Source organism: Rosa chinensis, chromosome 5 (assembly GCF_002994745.2).
Source record: "Rosa chinensis cultivar Old Blush chromosome 5, RchiOBHm-V2, whole genome shotgun sequence".
NCBI lineage: Eukaryota > Viridiplantae > Streptophyta > Magnoliopsida > Rosales > Rosaceae > Rosa > Rosa chinensis.
This window is the reverse complement of record NC_037092.1, coordinates 12,030,287-12,045,617: the sequence shown is the minus strand read 5'-3', so window position 1 is coordinate 12,045,617 and position 15,331 is coordinate 12,030,287. Positions and strand designations below refer to the sequence as shown.

Sequence of the window (15,331 nt, the reverse complement as noted above, 5' to 3'; positions counted from 1 at the left end):
CTGGGAATGATAATGAAACCAAAATGGTATATGTACCAGTCTATCTACTCAAGTAGTAGTATTGTTTACATTTTGCTGGATTATGATTTTAGTTGGAAACATTGCTCATACAACTTAAAATAAGATTTGTAAGTTTATGGCTTATACAAAGCTATGAGACAAAATGTAGTGTGTTTACTTTCTTACTATTTGTGCTAATTCTAGGTCCTTTAGTATTTACTAAGGACTGCCATATCTTGAAATATCTCTTCTGATTCAAAATCATGGTGTTAGCTTGGTTTCACTTTTTCACTAGGCTAAATGACTTCAGGGAATCAATTTAGTGTTGCGCCTACACCTATACCTCTTTAATTCCATGCTTTGGTATTTAACTTACAATTTTTTGGAGATTGAAAATATTGATTTTCTTTAATGGTAGCTGCTCTTGGCTTGTTGTTGGTAGTTTAATTAGTTTCAGGTTCTGGCGTCTTCGGTTTTCATTTGCATGAAATTCATACATAATGTGTGGGGTTTGTTTATTTATTTTTTTGGAAAAGTGGTGTTGAAGTGGAATCTTTTTGCTAAATACTTTTCAGGTTAGCATATCTGTGTAAACTTTGTCTAGGATACCAAATTATGAATAGAGGTCGCTAGTCTTGCTATATGTCAGTTGCTTTAAAAATCAGTTCTCTTCATAATGAGAGATGAATATGTTGTAACTATCAATTGTTTTGATATTATATGGTAAGATTTCAGTAGAGAAACTTGTTCAAACATATATATTGTGTGGTGCCATATGTTTTTCGTTATTTTTGGAATCGGTTATACTAAGTTTTTTATTGTTAGTTTCAGGGACATAAAAATGTGGGCAATATAATGAGAGGAATTGGATGATATGGCAGCTCATGTGCAGGTATATGATAAGATATACAAGGCTTATAGAAATTGAGTTTAGGAAAAGGACTAGAAATTTTGGATTATATGGTTTTGCTGATAATAGTGCGGTCTAGAGCTTAGTATCTCGTATGGATAAAGCTCAGTGATTTAAGTAGAACATTACAGAAACAAGTTGAAATGAGAGGATTGGAAATGTTTGGATATAGTGGAGTACAAAAGTACTGGTCTTGCTTACTAATGTAGCTTCTTATGCATTAGAAAGAGGAATTGGTTTGCGATCTTTTGCTGCTGGTGGAAAGTTATTGCAGGTAATATTTTGATTTCTACATGGTTCAACTGGACCCCATAAGCATTGTTTTATTGATTTCTCATTCCAAGAAGTTTGTGTGATGTAACAATTTTGCATAAGCTGACCTGGAACTTTAAATGTCGATTCGTGTTTGGGATTAAAATCATATGCTATTTTCACATTGCAGATAAATAGAAGAATGGAATTTGTATTCGCAAGTCACAGTTTTGAGGTTTGGGAGAGTTGGATGTTGGAAGGTTCTCTGGATGAGTGTAGGCTGGTTAACTGTAGAAATTCACTGGTATGTACCTTTACTTTGTTGCATATGCTTCCATGTTCTTTCACTGCAATACAGATGCATAGTAAAAGTAATGGTCTCTTCCCCCTCCCCGCAACTTTAGACATGTCAACAAAGATATATCACTGGTGTATAGGAATTCCATATGCATGCACTTTGTGCTTCTTTCAAGTATGTTAGGGGGGGGGTTAACAAACCGCGGAACAGATTTCAACACCATGCTGAAATTTGCATCTTAACTAGCCCCAAGTGTGCAAAAGTTGTGATGTCTTTCTTAGGGCAACTTTGTAATGAGCTGCTTCTACTTGAGATTTAACATTATACTATTCTCAGTTCTTTAGCTGATATAAGCTCATGATCTTTGTGACTTTGTTAAAATTTTAATATTTTCTTCCAATTTTTATCCTCACCTTTTGGATTTATAAACCTGTAGGCTGTTTTGGATGTAAGCATCGAGATACTGGCCACTGTAGGTGAAGATGATGGGGTAACACGCTGGCTTGAATAGGACTGGAACATGAGAGTAAGCCTAACATTCTTGTTCCAATTTTATTTTCCCCTCCTTGGAGGTTTGTATCAATTTGAATCTGCTTGGAAGTTGTAAAGTGTTCCTTTTGTTTTTTTTTTTATTGCCTCCATTCCTTTCTATTTCTTGTTCTATTTCACAAGTAGTTGAGTACACATAATGATAAATGAGATAAAATACTGGCATTGTTCCAACTTGATTTGCCCTTTACTTATCTTGTGCTTCGGAAGTCTGTTCTTTTATACTTAGAAAACTTCATTTAACTTTGAGATGCTAGTAGTCACATTCAAGTAAATACAGAGAGCAGGCTGTTCTTGTGTATCTTGAGAGATGTAAGTCCATGGTGAATAGGCTGAATTGGTTGTCCTGCGTTTTGGAAGTTAACAATTTACATTATAGCTTTATATCACAGGGATTTTTTTTTTTAAATTTCTGATGCCATTTATGCATAAGGATTAGCGACTCAAATGGAGGGGGTTCAGTGTTTCCAAACTTAAGTAATATGACAAGCTTGCTAAGATTGCAAGTCCAAAAGATGTTGTATTTTTGTTCATCATAGTTTTAGACTAATCCTTGCTTATCCTCAAGAATGCTAATATGGAGTCATGTTGCAGAATGCTGAGGAGCTGTAATTTTTCTGGACCTATTCCTGATTTATCAGCAATGATAGCATTGAATATCTTGTAATACTATTATTTCATTACTTTCTATCTTTCATTCTACTATATTTTAAAAGTACACAAGGCACGGTCAATTTAGACTTTCTCGATAGTAGTTTGATTAACGAGGTTCATTTGCTCAGTTAAGCCTCCAAATAGTAAGCTTTGGGTTCTTATAACATCCTCTCGTTATTATTTTACAGCGATCTCAGCTTCAACAAATTGGAAGTATTCCTGATCTTGAAGATCTTAAATCTGCAACTAATTTAGAAGATTATATATATATATATAGGCCTCATCAAAAAGCCCGCGGATCAAGTGGGCCGATGGAGGCCCGCCGGCCCGGAGGGCTTTTAGCCCGGCCCGGCCCGTCAAAAAACCAGCAAAAGCCCGCCTTGGTGGGCCGAGGGCCGGCCCGCCTAAAGCCCGCAAAAACCCGGCCCGGCCCGTAGGCCCGGCCCGCCAAAGGCCCGTAGGCCCGGCCCGCCAAAGGCCCACTAGGCCCGGCCCGTAAAAGCCCGTAAAATATTATATATATATATATATATATATATATTTGTAGTTATGTGTGTGTGTGTTTATAAATATATACACACACACACACATAGATATATATATTTGTGTGTGTTTATATGTATATATATATATATATGTGTGTGTGTGTGTGTGTGTGTGTGTGTTTATATATATATGTATATATATTTATATATGTGTGTGTGTTTATATATATGTATATATATATATTTATATATGTGTGTGTGTTTATATATATAATATATATATAGAGATATATATATATATATGTGTGTGTGTGTGTGTTTATATATATGTATATATATATTTATATATGTGTGTGTGTTTATATATATGTATATATATATTTATATATGTGTGAGTGTTTATATATATAATATATATATATAGAGATATATATATATGTGTGTGTGTGTGTGTGTTTATATAGAGGATATATATATAGAGATATATATATATATATATATATATATATACAGATCCGATCCAGAGCGGAGCTCCGCTTTGGAATTAACGTGTGAAGTTCGAGTTTTGGGTCACTTTTCGGTCGCATATCCACATCTCGACCGTTCAGTTTTTAGGTACTAGTGTATAGATCATCTCTGCAAATTTTCAACCAAATTGATGATCGTTAAGGTATCTAACTCGCTTAAACCAATGGACGGACTGAATCTGTCAACCTGAACCGTACTAGCTTTAAGGCAGTTATCAATGCCTTAACGATCATCATTTTGGCTGAAAATTTGCAGAGACGATCTATACACTAGTACCTAAAAACTGAACGGTCGAGATGTGGATATGCGACCGAAAAGTGACCCAAAACTCGAACTTCACACGTTAATTTTCAAAGCGGAGCTCCGCTCTGGATAGGATCTGTATATATATATATATATATATATATATATGTGTGTGTGTGTGTGTTTGTTTATATATATAATATATATATATAGAGATATATATATGTGTGTGTGTGTGTTTATATATATGTATATATATTTATATATGTGTGTGTTTATATATATAATATAATAATATATATAGAGATATATATATATATATATATATGTGTGTGTGTGTGTGTGGAAGTTCTTATACTTCTATTATTCTATATAGAATATGTGCATATATATATATTCTACATATCGGTAATCGGTTGACCAATTAGATCGGGTTCAAAACTATGGTGAAATTGACTAAATTTTTAACCACACGCATAATTTATTGTAATAAACTCATCCAACGGTCGGTTTTTCCATTTTCTTTGAATTGATAGGGGTTGCTCTTTGGAGTGTATGATATATAAATATAGGTTTATAAGAGTAACTAAGTTTGACCTAGTTGATCGAATTCGAAACAATAACGAAATTGGCTAGATTTTCTACAATCACCATAAAACATTACAATCTCTCCATCGAGCGGTTGGTTTCTCCGAATTCATTTTCTACTTCATGGTTGCTTTAGAATGAACCTAAACAATTTAAATGCAATGTATAAGTCATACAACTAAAGGAATAAAATTGGTATACACCAATGTGTTTGTAATTAAATTTTTTTTTTTTTATCTTCTGTCCACGCACATCCATCGATGGAATATATACAAACGTGATGTGAAAAAATAAGCACGTTTCGCGGTTGCCACGCCATCGGTCAACCAATAAAACATATAAGTGACTACGGTTGACCAATCCGATCGGATTCGAAAATATGGTGAAATTGGCTAAATTTTTTACCACGCTCATAATTTATTGTAATAAACTCATCCAACGGTCGGTTTTTTCATTTTCTTTGAATTGATAGGGGTTGCTCTTTGGAGTGTATGATAAATATAGGTTTATAAGAGTAACTACGTTTGACCTAGTTGATCGAATTCGAAACAATAACGAAATTGGCTAGATTTTCTACAATCACCATAAAACATTACAATCTCTCCATCGAGCGGTTGATTTCTCCGAATTCATTTTCTACTTCATGGTTGCTTTAGAATGAACCTAAACAATTTAAATGCAATGTATAAGTCATACAACTAAAGGAATAAAATTGGTATACACCAATGTGTTTGTAATTAAAATTAATTTTTTTTATCTTATGTCCACGCACATCCATCGATGGAATATATACAAACGTGATGTGAAAAAATAAGCACGTTTCGCGGTTGCCACACCATCGGTCAAACAATAAAACATATAAGTGACTACGGTTGACCAATCCGATCGGATTCTAAAATATGGTGAAATTGGCTAAATTTTTTACCATACTCATAATTTATTGTAATAAACTCATCCAACAGTCGGTTTTTCCATTTTCTTTGAATTGATAGGGGTTGCTCTTTGGAGTGTATGATATATAAATATAGGTTTATAAAAAATTAGTGTCTTTAAAAATTCATTTATCAATAAATTAGTATCTATATATAAATATAGATTTTTTTGGTACAATATAGTTATATAGATCTATTATCTTTGGTTGTATTTGATCATTATCCATTGAATTTCCAAAGCTTGATTAAAAAAAAAACTTGTGTCTTTAAATATTTATTTATAAATAAAGCCCGCAAGGCCCGGCCCAAAAAAGCCCGCAAGGCCAAGCCCGGCCCGGCCCGAAAAAGCCCGCAAGGCCCGCTTTATATGGACGGGCTTGGATCCTTTGATTTTTAATAAAGCCCGGCCCGGCCCGGCCCGCAATTATTTAAAAATATGGCAAGGCCCGGCCCGAGCCCGCTATGAATGGGCCGGGCTCGGCCCGGCCCGGCCCGTTGACGACCCCTATATATATATATATATATATATATATATATATATAGATCCTATCCAGAGCGAGGCATCGCTTTGAAATTTTAGAGCGAGGTTAGGGTTTAGGGTCACTTTTCTGTCGCATATCCACATCTCAACCGTTCAGTTTCTAGGTACTAATGTATAGATCATCTCTGCAAAATTTCAGCGAAATTGATGGTCGTTAAGGCATTGATAACTGCCTTAAAGCTAGTACGGTTCAGGTTGGACAGATTCAGTTCATCTATTGGTTTAAGCGAGTTAGATACCTTAAAGACCATCAATTTCGCTGAAATTTTGCAGAGATGATCTATACATTAGTACCTAGAAACTGAACGGTTGAGATGTGGATATGCGACCGAAAAGTGACCCTAAACCCTAACCTCGCTCTGAAATTTCAAAGCGATGCCTCGCTCTGGATAGGATCTGTATATATATATATACACACACATATATGTTGATGCTTATATATCATGTAAAAAAGGACTCACTTCCAGTGTCCTTCAATCCATTTTTTCTAGTAGTGAACCTTTGGCTGGTCTTGGAATTGTGATTTTTGGTTGGTTATAGATTATGGGTTTCATAATATTTTTCAATTTATGATATTTGCTGCAGATGGTACTATCTTTGGTGTGCAATGTACACCTTTTTTTTTTTTTAATATTTTTTTTTTATAAATGAAATATTCTTTTGCGACGGCAAAGTATCCGTCGCAACCAATTCACCCCAATTTTTTTTAAAATGAAATATCTTTTTGCGACGGCAAAGTACCCGTCGCAAATAGTTTAGCCATTGCAACGGCAATAATTTTCCGTCGCAAATACTTTTTGCAACGGAAATTTACCGTCGCAAATGGATCTTGTGACGCCACCTATTGCAACGCTAACATTTTCGTTGCAAAAAGCTTAATTTGCCGTCGCGAAAAGTTTTTGTCGTCGCAAAAGGTCAATTTACCGTCGCAAAATAGGCGTCGCAAATGAGGTTTTTTTTAGTAGTGATTGCAGGACCAAAAGCATTACATTGGTCTCCGTGACAGGATTAGAATATCTGATGCTGCCAGATGCTGCTATTGTCTGAATATATAATATTAAGTATATTTCATATCTAATTATCTATTATAAGATCGATCGACTACTTACATGCAACTGCGAACGAATTACGATACACATAACTCCGGATCACGTAAATCTATCTGTTATAAAAAGGGCTGCGCGGCAGAATGAGCTGGTATAACAGTTTTATAAGGTGATTTACTTAACAAGCTACCATATGCTCCATTGTAGTTCAAATTTAATTGGTTAGTAATATAGCTACCATTGTCGTTTAGAGAAAGGAACCATCTGAATGCACCACCAATTACCGGCCCTTGAAAATGAATCCAGGGTAGTGAGGACAAACTTTCTACAGTGAACAAATTGTCATACACGGTTACCAAGACTTTTTCAGAACATAAAAAATACAGTGGTACAGCCGTACAGGACTTCTTCCATAGCTTTGGCATCGGACTCAAGTTCTCTTCAGGATTTCTGTGTGGCAGACCCGACAGCCTCAGGTTCTTAGCTACAACCCTGTCTAATTTTCATTTTTTTTTTCATCTTTTATGACATGTACGTGATTCAATTTCCCAAATGTAAATACTAAATATCAATTAGTTAGTAGTGGTCATTTGCATACATGTTTCTAATCTGTATTTTTCCCATGGCTAATTTCAGTACCAATTAATGGAGTGGTCTGCAAGGACCCCAACATTGTTGAAGCCAGTGACTTCTTCTTCAGTGGACTTCACCTAGCTAGTAGGTAACACATCAAACCCAGCTGGTTCACGTGTGATCCGTACGTGAACGTCACCCAAATTCCAGGACTTAACACTTTTGGCATCTCCATTGTGCGTATCGATTATGCACCATGGGGCATAATTAAATGCTCCACCTCCACACACTGATCCTAGAGCTACTGAAGTCCTAACAGTGGTCGAACAGGAGCCTCCAAGTGGGTTTTGCCACCTCTAACCCTGAAAACCCTCTCATCTCCAAGGTACTTCAGAAGGGTGATGTGTTTGTGTTCCCAGTAGGACTAGCACATTTCCAGCACAATGTTGGGTATGGTAACGCAGTCGCGATTGCAGCACTCAGCAGCCAAACTCCTGGTGTAATTAGCATTGCGAATGCTGCTTTTGGATCGAAGCCTGACATTTCTGCTGATGTTCTTGGAAAGGCATTCCAAGTGGATACAAACACAGTCTACAACTTTCGGTCAAAGTTTTGGACTCCAATGCAGAACCAGCTCTAATCAAGTTGAAATGATTTACAGTTCATGGTAAAGTGTCATTTTATTGCAAACTGTTTTGATTCATTTATCAGGCAACCATGTTAGGCAGTTGTTTTGTTTGATTCTGTACTCTTAAGTACTCTTAATCAAGGTTGATTCATGTATTAGTGTGGTTATTTTATTCATTCAAGATGAGCAGTTTTATGACAACATGCATCCTTCAAAAGACTTTTGGTGATGAAAACAGTTGCAAGAAAATTGCAAGATGTTCAAAACTGTTGAAGGAATATCGATTTAGTGTGCCTTATCAAACTAGGAGAAGTAATAGGAGAGAAGGTTCTAGATTTCCCAATCCTACACGGATTGGTATTCCTTGTAACATTAGAACTAGTACTTTGTAATCCCTATATATAGGGCTCCTATTCTCAATAATATGATACAATTCTCTCTACAATTTCTCTCGAATCTCTTTTTCCTTAAACACGTTATCAGCACGACTCTAACCACAAAACAGAAAACCAAAACTCATTCACAAAGCAGCCCCTAGCCCAAGCTAGCCGAACCTTCGCTGCAGCCTGAACGCCCGTGCGCTTGCAACCTTGCACAGCAGCCCCTGCTGCCCCCTCCCTGCAGCCCTGCGTTCCAGCCTGCTACCACCGAAGCATCCCTGCTGCGCAAACAAGCCAACGCACACCCACTGCATCTTTTTCCCGTTCCTGTGCACATCCGTCTTCTTGCAAGCCTCGAAACGTCTAGTTCGGAAGCTCAGATCGAAAAATTTTCTTCATCAAAGTTGTTCGTCTCTGTCTCTTCCATCTAACCTCCGAATTTCAGCCTTATCGGAGTTATATTGAGATCTGTACACCAATCGAAGTACAAGCTGTTCAGAACAGAATCTGCTCCGAATTTTCAACAAGTAAGTATTCAAAAGAGTAAGTTTTGAAGTTCCTATAATTCGAAATTTAAATATTTCTTCTTTTCTCGGGGACTTAAAAACCTCCCTTCTTCTACATCCCACCTTTCTTATAACGTGGGTTCGATTTTTGAAAAGCGGAATCGTGGGGATTCACGCAATTAACGAACTAAGAGCGTTCGTAAGACTTCGGACTAAGAGCGTCCGTAAGCATCGATTTAACGAACTAAGAGCGTTCGTAAGCTATGGACTAAGAGCGTTCGTGAGCGTAGATTTTGACCATTTAAACATCATTGTTTCGGTCTAATCCAAATATTCTTGGAAATCGATTTCTTGGTAGCATTAAGGCTCAGAAATCTTATATTAGTTTTCGTGGAAGCATTGACTCCGAAACTAATACGTTCTTGCTTTCCTTTCAGGATGTAAGACTTGAACGAGCTCGATTTTACTCCATTGGATTCAACGGGCACGGGATATTTATTTGCCTACAATCCAAGAGCCCTGTTCTAAAGGAACCGCTCAAGACTCACAAACTGAGATAGAAAATTCCAGGGCATTTACCCTGATGAAGCGCCACATGAAGATGGCCCTCCAGTTTGAGTACATGAATGAGGATAGCGCTAACAACCTTTGGGTTGCGCCTAGTGAACGTTTTAGTAACATTCACAACTTTCCGAACATAGAAGCACGATGGAATAATATCTGCTTCACTATAACTTTGAAAGAGTTATGAAATATTGTTCGGAGGCTCTCTGCATCATATTATTTATGCATGCTTGTGGAAAAACACAAAATAACAAATTGATTGAGAAAACCCTAACATGACCATAGGAGTCATGACGTTGAGGGTATAGGGTTGGACACCATGGCGCCATTTTTGGCCATGATTGCACTATTCCAACGCCATTGGTTCTAGGGACCATATGTATTGTGTCAATACATCTCAATCAAGAGAGCATCCTCTTCATGATATTTTATGGAGTACCTGATCAATGGTAATACATCGAGCTATAAAAGACTTTAAATCTGGCGATGAAGATAGAATGCCGCAGATTTTTATTTAGAATAGTCTTTTAATTTCCAAGAATTATGTAATGGTAATTATGCCTTAATCAATAAAATGACTTATTGGATTATCTCTTTTCCTCTAGGCGTACTCAATTAAGTATGATGTCTAGGAAAGTAATTGAGATTAGTGGTACTTAAGAGAGCTTTGCTCCACCGACATCTCTCTCTACTTCACTGGTCATATTTAATTGGAATTACCGAACGAATTGAGTGACTACAATTTGTCTAATGTTTGATTTTTCTTTGGATTAGATTATGGTCACGAAACTTTGATGTAATCATTGGATATTATTAATAAAGTATCGATTTATTTTATCTCATGTCGTAGACATGTTTTTCGAACTTTATTATTTCAAAGATATAAGAGCCAATGGTTTTCATGTGGAAACACATTGTGAGAATGGACAAGAGTTCCTTTGCATCACCTCTAATGACTACGGACATAAACGAGTATTAGAGAAACTTATGTGTCGATCTAGTGGGTTGTATGCAACCACTATTCACATAATTGAATCCAATCATGTTATGAGAGATGATTTATGGGATTCTGACACATATAGGCTTTGGCATGACCGTCTGGGACACCTAGGTCGTGATATGATGATCCGTATATTAAAGACTTCACACGGACATCCATTCTTCAGAACGAAGAGAAGTAAAAACCAAAAATTGGTTCGAGGAGATGCACCTGCGCCTCACGGTGCCAAGACTGTGCAAGACCAGCCACTTAGGGCCGGCGCCGTCTACCCCCTACGGCAACAACATGGCATTGACGCCATGGATCATTGTTTGACTCCTCCTTCTACTTCTAAAGTCAATTGTGACTTCATGGCTAAACCAAAATCCTCATTGGTTGTCTCTAAACCCCATCATTCGTTCTGCAAAGCCTGCTCTTTAGCAAAATTAGGATCGAGACCATCCTATGCAAAGGACACTAAAGAAAATATACCATTCTTGCGAAGAATCCACGGTGATATTTGTAGACCTATTCAACCACCATGCGGACCATTTAGATATTTTATGGTGTTGGTTGATGCATCGACACGCTGGTCACATGTCATGCTATTGTCCACAAGGAACGCTGCATTTGCTAAACTCCTAGCACAAATAATTAAGTTAAGGGCTCACCACCCTGATCATCCTATTAAGTCTATAAGGTTAGACAATGCTGGGGATGGAGTTTACATCAAAGACTTTTGATGATTATTGCATGTCCATTAGGATAGAAGTTGAACATCTAGTTCCTCATGTTCACACCCAAAATGGTCTCGCAGAAGCCGCCATTAAACGACTACAAATGGTCGCTAGGGCATTGGTAATGCGCACCAATCTCCCTATTTCTGCTTGGGACTATGCAATATTGCATGCAGCTGTGCTTCTTCGTCTGAGGCCCACTGCCACTCAACCCTTTTCTGCGTCCCAGATGGTGACTGGGTATGAGCCTAATGTCTCACACTTACGCATATTTGGGTGTGCAGTTTATGTGCCTATTGCGCTGCCACAGCGCACCAAAATGGGTTCTCAACGACGATTAGGCATTTATGTTGGATATGATTCTCCAACCATTGTCCGCTATTTAGAACCCTTGACAGGCGATCTCTTTACCGCAAGATTTGCGGATTGTCACTTCGATGAGACAGTCTTCCCGTCGTTAGGGGGAGATAGGAACATAAATGTTCAACAGGAACGACAGGAATTGTCGTGGTCTGTCCCCACTCTGTCTCATCTTGATCCCCGAACCGCACAGTCCGAAATTTAAGTGCGGAGAATTCTCGATCTTCAGAACGTAGCAGAATCGATGCCTGATGCGTTTTCTGATATCGCTAAAGTGACGAGATCACACATACCTGCTGTAAACGTGCCTGCAAGGATTGATGTCCCTAAAAGTAGAGGACATGACGCCAACTCAAGAATGCATGAGCATGGCACCAACGTCCCATCTCTTAATGATGGTGACATTATGGCTAGGCCCACGGCTCCCGCCAGGAAGCGCGGGAGGCCCATAGGTTCGATGGATTCTCGCCCAAGAAAGAAAGCGAGTTTGGCACAAAATAATCCATTAATCATCGATATAAATAATCCATCTCATGAGAATATTCCGGATTATGGTTATGTCCAAGAGACATCATTGGGGGACGCTCCAATGTCAGAACCAACTCCAGAGAATAGAGAGATCTCCATAAATTACACTAGTGTACATGAGATGATGGATAGAAATTCTATGGCGATTGATGATGCATTTGCATATCATATTGCGAAAGGGATTATAGAATATGATGATATCGAACCTCGCTCTGTTGAAGAATGTCAACGAAGAGCGGATTGGCCTAAATGGAAAGATGCGATCCAGGTTGAATTGGATTCACTAACAAAGAGACAGGTATTTGGGCCTGTAACGCAGACACCCCCAAATGTAAAGCCTGTTGGCCATAAATGGGTCTTTGTTAGAAAGCGTAATGAGAAAAATGAGGTTGTAAGATACAAAGCCCGCCTTGTGGCGCAAGGTTTCTCACAACGCCCTGGAATCGACTACGAGGAGACATATTCTCCCGTAATGGACGTGATAACGTTCCGCTACCTTGTCAGTTTGGTAGTTTCCGAAAAACTTGACATGCAGCTTATGGATGTGGTTACAGCATATCTCTATGGGGATCTAGATTCAGAGATATATATGAAGGTTCCAGATGGACTTCAATTACCCATATCAAGTGGCTCTAAACCACGGAGCGCGTTTTCAATAAGATTAAAACGCTCACTATATGGATTAAAACAATCCGGACGGATGTGGTATAACCGTCTAAGTGACTACTTGATTGGGAAGGGATATATTAATAATGAAATATGCCCATGCGTGTTCATTAAAAGAACAAGTTTCGGATTTGCAATCGTAGCAGTTTATGTCGATGACATGAACCTAATTGGAACTCTAGATGAGTTGAAGGAAACTGCTAAATACTTGAAATCCGAATTTGAGATGAAAGATCTTGGGAAAACACGGTTTTGTCTCGGTTTAGAACTCGAGCACCGTAGTGATGGAATCTTGATCCATCAGTCTGCATATACTCAGAAAATCCTAAGGCGCTTTAATGAAGATAAAGCAAAGCCTACGAGTACTCCCATGATCGGCCGTAGTCTTGAGCCCGGAAAAGATCCGTTTCGTCCAAGGGATGAGGACGAAGAACCATTAGAGGCCGAGGTGCCCTATTTGAGTGCAATAGGCGCATTATTGTACTTAGCTCAATGCACAAGACCGGATATCTCATTCGCAGTGAACTTGTTAGCTCGACATAGCTCTGCGCCAACACGCCGCCATTGGATTGGTATAAAGACAATCTTTCGATACCTAAGAGGTACGATTGATATGGGCCTATTCTATCCCTACAGAGAGAAAAGGAATGACGGAAAATTGGGATTGGACCCCAAAAGGCAGAACGCCCCCGTCCATGGAATGGCCGCCGGCCATGTTGCCTCCGCCGGCGCCGCCACCGCTCATGGTGGCCGGCGTTCTCCTATCTCCCTCCATCAAAACGACAATGATGTCTTGATGGGTTTTGCTGATGCAGGGTACCTCTCTGACCCTCACAAAGGTCGCTCCCAAACTGGTTATGTCTTTACCATGGGAAGCACTGCGATATCTTGGAGGTCTACAAAACAGACCCTTGTTGCTACTTCCTCAAATCATGCAGAGATTATTGCTCTACATGAAGCCGTTCGTGAATGTATATGGCTAAGGTCTGTAATTAGACATATTCAAGGAAGTTGTGGTTTGAAGTCTACCACAGATGAACCTACATGCATTTATGAGGATAATGCAGCTTGTATTGAACAAATGAAGTTAGGTTTCATCAAGGGCGACAACACCAAGCATATATCGCCTAAGTTCTTTTATAATCAGCAACAACAATCACTTCTAAAGATTGAAGTGAATCAAATCCGATCAGAGGATAATGTAGCGGACTTATTCACTAAGTCGTTACCTAAATCCACCTTCGAGAAACATGTGAAGAGCATCGGATTGAGAAAGTTATCCGAACTCCCACGATTATAGCAATCAGGGGGAGATATCGACATCAGGGGGAGTTATGATGTCTACATGTGCGATCTCGAAGAGTGAAGGACGTGTTGTGCTCTTTTTGTCCTTCGACCAGGGTTATTTTTATCCCACAGGGTTTTTGTTACCTGGCAAGGTTTTTAACGAGGCAACGAATGAAGCGTCACCACCAAGTTTGAGCGGCACAAGGGGGAGTGTTGAAGGAATATCGATTTAGTGTGCCTTATCAAACTAGGAGAAGTAATAGGAGAGAAGGTTCTAGATTTTCCAATCCTACACGGATTGGTATTCCTTGTAACATTAGAACTAGTACTTTGTAATCCCTATATATAGGGCTCCTATTCTCAATAATATGATACAATTCTCTCTACAATTTCTCTCGAATCTCTTTTTCCTTAAACAAAAACGAATTTTTATTGATAGAACTGTGTGATACTGTCTCAGTATATATAACACAAACTGTGTGGTACTGTCTCAGTGTATTGACCAAAAAAATATTTAACACAAAGGATAAACTTTCCACTAATGGTATTTCTGCCACATGAAGATCATCGCCAAAAGTTCTTTACTTGCACTATTGCATCTTGAGCTCTGATCATCAACATCATAAACTTTTCTGAAACGTTTAATGCTAGTAGTTACATGTCCTTAGTGATATGATATCCATAGCATATCATGCAAGACACACTACTCTATTCTGTGCCTAACCAGCAGCCATACTATCATCAGTATTCATGCCTTTAGCAAGGCAAGAAAAAATTGAAAAATAATTAGATCAACAGGAAGCTGCAAACTCACTTTAAAGAGAAACAAAAGTTGAAAAGGTCATCGTAGAATGCAAAGCTCCCAACATCTGCACAGGATTTTTGGGAGCTAATGGACAACCATTAGTACTGAACTACTGATTTATGGAGCTATGGACTTCTATATTAGGAAAATGGATAAGTACCTCAATGTTTGGCTTTAAGTTAAAATTTTATGAAAGGTCTTTTGATGCATAGAGATCAGGCTAGGAAAGGATGAAAACCCTTGTTTTTGGGAAATTCTTGGAGGAAAGGTCTCCCTTACTATATTCTCTGCT

General features: G+C 38.3%; 1 pseudogene; it reads left to right on the top strand.

Moving 5' to 3' along the window:
* The first annotated feature begins 874 nt into the window (after window positions 1-874).
* On the top strand, window positions 875-8,239 carry LOC112167985 (annotated as a pseudogene).
* Window positions 8,240-15,331: the final 7,092 nt, after the last annotated feature.